Source organism: Macrobrachium rosenbergii, chromosome 4, assembly GCF_040412425.1.
Source record: "Macrobrachium rosenbergii isolate ZJJX-2024 chromosome 4, ASM4041242v1, whole genome shotgun sequence".
NCBI classification, from domain to species: domain Eukaryota; kingdom Metazoa; phylum Arthropoda; class Malacostraca; order Decapoda; family Palaemonidae; genus Macrobrachium; species Macrobrachium rosenbergii.
Window position 1 is genome coordinate 68,567,582 of NC_089744.1, and position 7,500 is coordinate 68,575,081.

At 33.3% G+C, this 7,500-nt stretch overlaps 1 long non-coding RNA gene across 1 annotated transcript in view; it reads left to right on the forward strand.

Moving 5' to 3' along the window:
• The window catches only part of LOC136835586 (uncharacterized), a 179,888-nt gene that overhangs the window by 162,962 nt on the left and 9,426 nt on the right, over positions 1-7,500 (forward strand). The window contains exon 2 of the long non-coding RNA XR_010852206.1: positions 6,869-6,889. This is a non-coding gene — a long non-coding RNA (uncharacterized lncRNA). The remainder of the gene's footprint in view (positions 1-6,868; positions 6,890-7,500) is intronic.

A 7,500-nucleotide genomic window follows, 5' to 3' on the forward strand; every position in this document is an offset into this window, starting at 1 on the left:
ATATATATATATATATATATATATATATATATATATATATATATAATAACCATTAACCTAAAAACGTCCTTTAATATCCAATTCACTCTACCTTGGGAATAATATATTTTCATATATGTTACCGGAAGGGAATTTTTAGTTGATAATAAGTTCCCGAGGTAGAGTGCATTGGATATTAAAGGACGTTTGTAGCTTAATGCTTGTATATGAATCACGGTGATGTGATAAAAATTCATTCATATATATATATATATATATATATATATATATATATATATATATATATATATATATATATATATATATATATATATAATACATACACATGTATATAAACTAAAAACATCAATTTGTATATGTATTATTATATAAAAAATAAGACCTCAGCCCACAAAAGAATTGCACGGAACGTTTTTGTTAACCGTAGGTGGAAAGCCTGTGTAGTTGGCCAATGGTGGCACAGATCATTAATTTCTCATGCTATAGAGTAGTGTAGGAGTCAGTGTTTCCTAAATTTCGGTGGTTGTGTAAGCGGATGACTATTTTTGGCCGTAAGGAAGTGAAGGTAATAGGAGGGTGTTTTATTGTTAGGCTAAGCGAAAGTATTCGCTTGTTTGCTGCGGTGCCCCTGTGATGCTTCTTTATATTTAGGATGAAGGCAACATTTGCCATCATGATGTTGTTATGTCAATTATACTTATCTTTTGTAGGTAACAATGGTAGTCGTTAATATCGTCTAGACTTTTACAGCTTTTATTGCTGTAGTTCCAGCTACTGTTTTTCCTCACGGCATTCTAACTGAAGGACAATCTTCTTTGACACCTTAAGCGGATTTATCCTGAGGGATACAATGGAATATTAAATACGAATGTAAAATCCGAGTAATAATCTGTACTGTACCATTATATCTGACATTAATCTATGTCCTTATATCATTAGTGTATGTCAAGGATTCCTGTTCTTTTAAATTCAAAATTCAAATTAAAGAATTTAGTTTTCGGATATTTGTTAGATTCATTCTCCCTCCCTTTGCATGCAGGCGCACACATACATATATATATATATATATATATATATATATATATATGTATATATATATATATATATATATATATATATATATATATATATATATATATATATATATGTTTATATATATGAGAGAAAGAGCGAGAAAGTTGAGAAAGTTGACAGGCTACCCTCTTTTGGAATTATACCACTATAATACTATATTGATAATGCCTTTTATATATGTACAGTATATATATATATATATATATATATATATATATATATATATATATATATATATATATATATAAATGAGAGAGAGAGAGAGAGAGAGAGAGAGAGAGAGAGAGAGAGAGAGAGAGAGAGAGAGAGAGAGAGTTGTTTTTATTAGCCAGAATAATCCAAGAGAAAATTGAGAAGAAAAGTTTTTTTTTTTAGATTAAGTGCAAGTGCAGGTTAATGGTTGAGCAACTTAGTGGATATAATGGTGAGGAAATTGGATACTTCATATTTTCTGACTATTATATAATTAAGCTGAACATTTAAGCAGACAGAATTTTATGTTGGTGGAGTACGGACGTGAAAGGTATAATTAAGACAAATGAGCTTTAGAAGATGGATGTGAGAGTAGGATGTAAGGGGACAGTGGATGAAAAATCAGTTAGGATAACACACTTGGAAACGGGAGGAACATTGAGGATGGAAAATATAAAGACTGGGCCATAAAGTTTTGCAGGGAGCGTTCGTGGACAGAGAAGGGTAGGAAGTGTTGCAATGGGGAAATGGGAAGTTAAAGAATGAAAAAATGGTTACTTAAAATACGTTTTCATAGGAGGAGAGATCATTAAAAATTATATGAGATGAATGATAGTGAATTCAGCAGAGAGAGAGAGAGAGAGAGAGAGAGAGAGAGAGAGAAACCATCTGCTGGGAATCTATTCAGTCCTTTCACGTATGCTAACATTTTAATACTTTTCTACGTATTTCCATATCTATCGTTATTTCAGTTTTTTTCTCCACGTACTAATCTAACATTTCATCCGAAAGGCTTCAATATCTTTTCTTGTGATCACATTCGACATCGAGATTTCACTTCAATAAAGGAGAAGTGTCTCAACATTCTCTTTATATGTTATAACTATAGAGTCAGAGGCTATTTTGAGTAGGAATGAGACTGCACCCTATCAATATGTTATATTTTAGTATTTACTTCAAAACAGTATTAGTGTGATTATAATGGTGATCTAAGTGTAATCATTATTATTTCGTAATTACATGATTATACATATTTCAGTTGCCAACATTAACTAATTAATTGTTATGATGAAACGGCACAGTTACCAGTTACGTTTACCTTAGCACTCGCATCCAGTCAGTAGTTCTGTCAATGCGAGTCAGTTTGCATCAGCTGTTCGATCCACTCAACGTAATTGGGAGTTCCATTTAACATGGGATGGATGCAGGATCGTCATCCTAAAGCTCAGTAGCTGAAGTATTAACAATCTTTTGGGATGATAATATCATTTAACAAATTCATCAAACAAGACATAATTTGTATATAAGAAGATGAGACAGTATTTTAATTGTTAAATATGTTGAGAATTTTATTGTCTAATAAAAAGAAGAAAACCTCCCATAATATTACTTCGTTCCATGAAGATGGTTAACAGTAATGGGCAGTCAGTTCTCATTTCAATATCGTCAATCCTGGTGTTTGACAGATTGAGGGTTCGTCCAAGACACCCGATAGAGACCTGTCAGAATGAACACGGGTTACATGAAGTGACCCATTCGGATGGTCGATCTAATCTACTAATTTGCTGTTCTAGGCATACATCGCAATTTGGTTTTCATAAACATTCCCAATCTGTGTCTGAAATTTGCTACCTTCCTTCCTTCACTTATTCTTAACCCCTCTCCTTTTTTTTTTATATCTTGTCCGTTATATTTACTGTCAAATACTGATAGGAATCAACAGCTAAAGATCCCTCTTATTGCTCACATTTACTCTTAACTTTCCCTTCGTGCACTCACTTTCGTCGGTAAACATTAATAATTATACACTATATTTGCAATACATTGCCGTGTCCTGAAAGTTTGCAACCCTTCATAATTTTCCTTCTCGCATCATTTCATCTGTTGATATTTTAACAGCCTTAGAAACAACAAAACTTTCTCTCCCCAAAATATTCTGACACAGGCTTCACTTCCATTGAAAAAGCTGTTAGTCTTCTATAACCTACATCCTCATATTGCTTTTTATGAAAAATTTTGGAAGTTTCATGGTCAAAATTTGGATGTTCCGTACATAACTAGTGGAATGCTATTCAGTATGGAAAATCCTGTGCCTTAAGGACTGTGTTAATCTCTCAGGAGTGATACACTGTAGGTATTACCTTTGCAACGTATCTTTGAAAATAAACTATTTTTATTAGTATCAAAGAAAGTTTCCTACGTTCTTTTCTCTATACAGATATTTGACTTATGTGACAAAGGTTAATGATAGGTGGTAAGATCAGCATGTGGTTTTGTCATTACTGATTGCATTGCAATAATTACAGCAGCAAAAGTACAAAAAAAAACCCACAAACAATAGTAGCCACACTTCTGAAAGCTATATCCTAAACATGACTAATTAGTAGACAGACGTGCATCCACACGCACAAGGATGTATACTTGCATCCTTAAAATAATAGACAAATGCAAATAAGTAAATATCGCTCAATAAATAGCCAATATGCTATTTTAGATTGCTTGCAAAATTTCCTCTGATTATGCCTCTTATGCCTATTTTGGTCCGTCGGTCGATGAACGATTCATGAGGGTTGATTTCCCGTAATACTCAATCTAGGGAACTGACACATGCACCGATTTGACTGTTTACCTTTGATAGGTCCGAGGGTCATAAGCCCCTGCCCCAATTTCTTTGTTTTTAGCCCCATTTTCAGTAGTCTAGTTCGGTTTCGAGTCTGTGTTCTTGATTGATAATTCGTAAGCAGTTGTTTTATTTTTACTTCCGTTATTATCCTTTGAGCATTACATCAGTAATAATGATAAAAAATCGTCATCACGAAACCATAGTAAAAAATTCATTCCGTACAGATGTCATCATATACCTAGTAAAAACATATTGATCGTTATTTACCATGCATTTCACCTAGTAAATTTAATGACGGTGCGTAGTTTTGAAATAGAATTTTTATAACCAAAAAGTTTCTATATTAGCCACACGTAAAATTGCTCACTGAAACATCAATCGACGAATGTATGAAGGTAACATTTTCCATACGTTTCGTCAAATTCGTGAAAGCAACTTTTAAATTACGTTTCCTAAATAATTTTGGTAGAGGTTATACAGTGATACGTTTGAACACTCAAACCTAGTGTTACTGTACCAATATGTTTTTCCTTTTGATCAACAGGTAGTTTAGCTGATCCAATAAACAGTACGTTTGAATGGCCCAGGACTACTGGAGTTGTTCTTAACTTGTGATGTTTTCATTACTTTCAAAACACAGACTTCGGTAAAGGACAAATAATGAAGTAAAATTTCAGACCAATAAAAGGAAAATCAGTAAAAAATACTCATATCTAACATCGTTACAAGTGTCAGAGATTGGTCGTTGTTGTCCCGAAGTCAGTCAGGCAAATTCCTTTCTTCCTTCTTAATTTCTGTCATTGAAAAATGTCGCCGAGGTAGATCGTGCCCCGAAGTGACAACGTAAATGGCTAAGTTATTAAATTACTGGATACAAAACCACAGTGTTTTCATAATAATAATAATAATAATAATAAAAATAATAATAATAATAATAATAATAATAATAATAATGTTATTGTTGCTATCATACTTTCCACTTTTTTACGATCGAAATAAATTATGTAATTATGCGTAACGATACCTGTGTCTGTTTTAAGTGCGACCTGTTGAGAAGCTGATCAGTGTTTTGATGGGTATAAATTTAGAATATTTCTTAACATTGTTCAGTTCATATCATTTACTTATTTCTTTTTAACGAGGTTGTACATACAGGCGTAAAGTAAAATGGCAGTCAGTACAAACTTGTACTGATTGCTATTTGACTTTATACTGTATGTATATATATATATATATATATATATATATATATATATATATATATATATATATATATATATATATATATATATATATATATATATTTTTTTTTCTTCTTCGTTTTAACGTGCTTTTATACCCATTTTTATATGGGATAAGCACGGTGCCTTCTTTGAAGGACTTTGATTTGGCGGTGGGGTAGGCCGTAACCTCGACCGGCTGCCCTGCCTGACATCGCTTAGACCCCGGTAACGAATGTGTACATGTATTACCGAAACCCCGCTCCCTTTCTCCCAGCAGCACGAGGAGAACTGGGCGGGTAGTCCGATATATATTCGAGACGTATATATATATATATATATATATATATATATATATATATATATATATATATATATATATAAAACCCGTTATACATAGTTGGTGAGGTTTTATACCATGTTACACTACCTCTGAAAAGCTGAAAATAGAAATCAAAACTTCTTTATCCTAGGTCGTACTCGTACATACTTTTATATCCAGTCTACAACCGAACCAATATGAAGTTCGCCTTTCCTAAATGTATTTTTGTGGGTAGGGATGTGATTGTAATAAATAGGCGTGAGGACAACCAAATTTGTAGAGATCAAGATAAGAAGGAATAGAAGGCGTACTTTCTCAATATAACTGTATTCTCGGGTGGTCTAGATCACTATGAATTTTGGGACTCTCCTTTTTACAACTCCTTAAAGAAAAAACAACAAAAATATTTTCACTGAATTTTTATTTTTCCTGTCGGAAATGAAAATGTAAGAAGGAATCCCTAATTGTCACCGACCGTTACGTGCATTGAAAGCTAGCATGGTCCTTCAGAAGCAAGAATTATTCACCTTGCGTTGACAGGTTAGAAGGAAGAATTGAAAGTTTGACTCGTATGTTGGGAAACATGTGGCGCAGTGGGTGTTGGGGGAGTATTTTGTGATTTATTTTATCGAAATAAGTATTTTGAACTGATAAGCATTTTCAGTTACATTTTCCCAGCGGGTAAGGTTCGCAGAGTGCAGAAAAACAGAGATTCTATCATAAAAAGATTCATATTTGATTACAAATCTAAAGAAAAAACTAGGAAAACAAAGAATATGCCCTCACAGAAACATATGATTACTGCATAAAAATATCAAGTACATGATTACATCCCCGCAAGAAACCAACCATTAGGGTCTCCCGAAGGATGAGAATAGTGAAATTGCCTGTTTGTTGGATAATCAGTTCGACTTTAAAGTACCGTTAGAAACAGCTTATCCCACTCCTTGTTGACTTGTGGAAATGGATGAGCCTTTGGAGCTTATTTTTGAATGAGAATCTTTCGCATTAGAATGATTAAGGGTTTTTCATTGTGTTGCTAGAGAGAATATGCCAGCCTTGGTGATGTATGAATGAACGATTATCATTAGTAGTAATAAAACTACAACGTTTGCTGCTGCTGTCTATAATACGATTTTATTTACCACCGAAAAGAAGACGCTTTCATTCCGTGTTTAATTTTGTGTATCTTTTGTTATTCTCTTATCTGTATTAAGGTATTCCTGAGCATATAAATGGATAGTGATTAAATTCTCGAGTTACATTGGACAAATCCGTCCAATAAATCGTAATTAAATAGTTTGGTTTGAGTATTTATCTGAATGCTCCAAATTGCTATCATTTTTATGTTGGTTTTACGATATATTGTATTTTCTGAGAGAAATAATGTAGTTTTTCACTGCACTGTTATTAATTTATTTTCTTTTAACTTTTCAGGTTAGTTTCACCATTTCACAGGTAAGTAGAAGGAAAAGATTCTGGATCGCCTACATTCTTGAGTTTTTTAACCTGCACATACCCCACTTCGCGGTTTTACTGTCCTTACTAAAGTATGTTTCTCTCTCTCTCTCTCTCTCTCTCTCTCTCTCTCTCTCTCTCTCTCTCTCTCTCTCAGCAACTATTTTTCCAGGCTATATTTCCTCCGAAAACAAGATGATACTAATATCAAACTATTTTGGTACTGAAGTTTTATTATACAGGTTTAGATAGTCTTTTTGGTTTTGATTTTCTTTCCAACTTCATTTAAGGATTATAAGGAGATGTTTAGTTGTAGGAGTCTGATTGAGTCCATTAATCTTGCTACTTATTTTCATGTTTTATTTATGAGAGAGAGAGAGAGAGAGAGAGAGAGAGAGAGAGAGAGAGAGAGAGAGAGAGAGAGAGAGAGAGAGAGGGGTGGGGAGAGCGGTTAGTCCAAGATATGATCGAGTGGAGACTGACTTGTGTTCCTGGGCAAAACTCAAGAGAAACATATCACTTCGCAAAAATAAAGTCAGGTGCACCTTAAATATATGAAGTTAATGCTCCACTAGGAAAGATCCAGTTTTCTGAGAAATATCACTGACAGA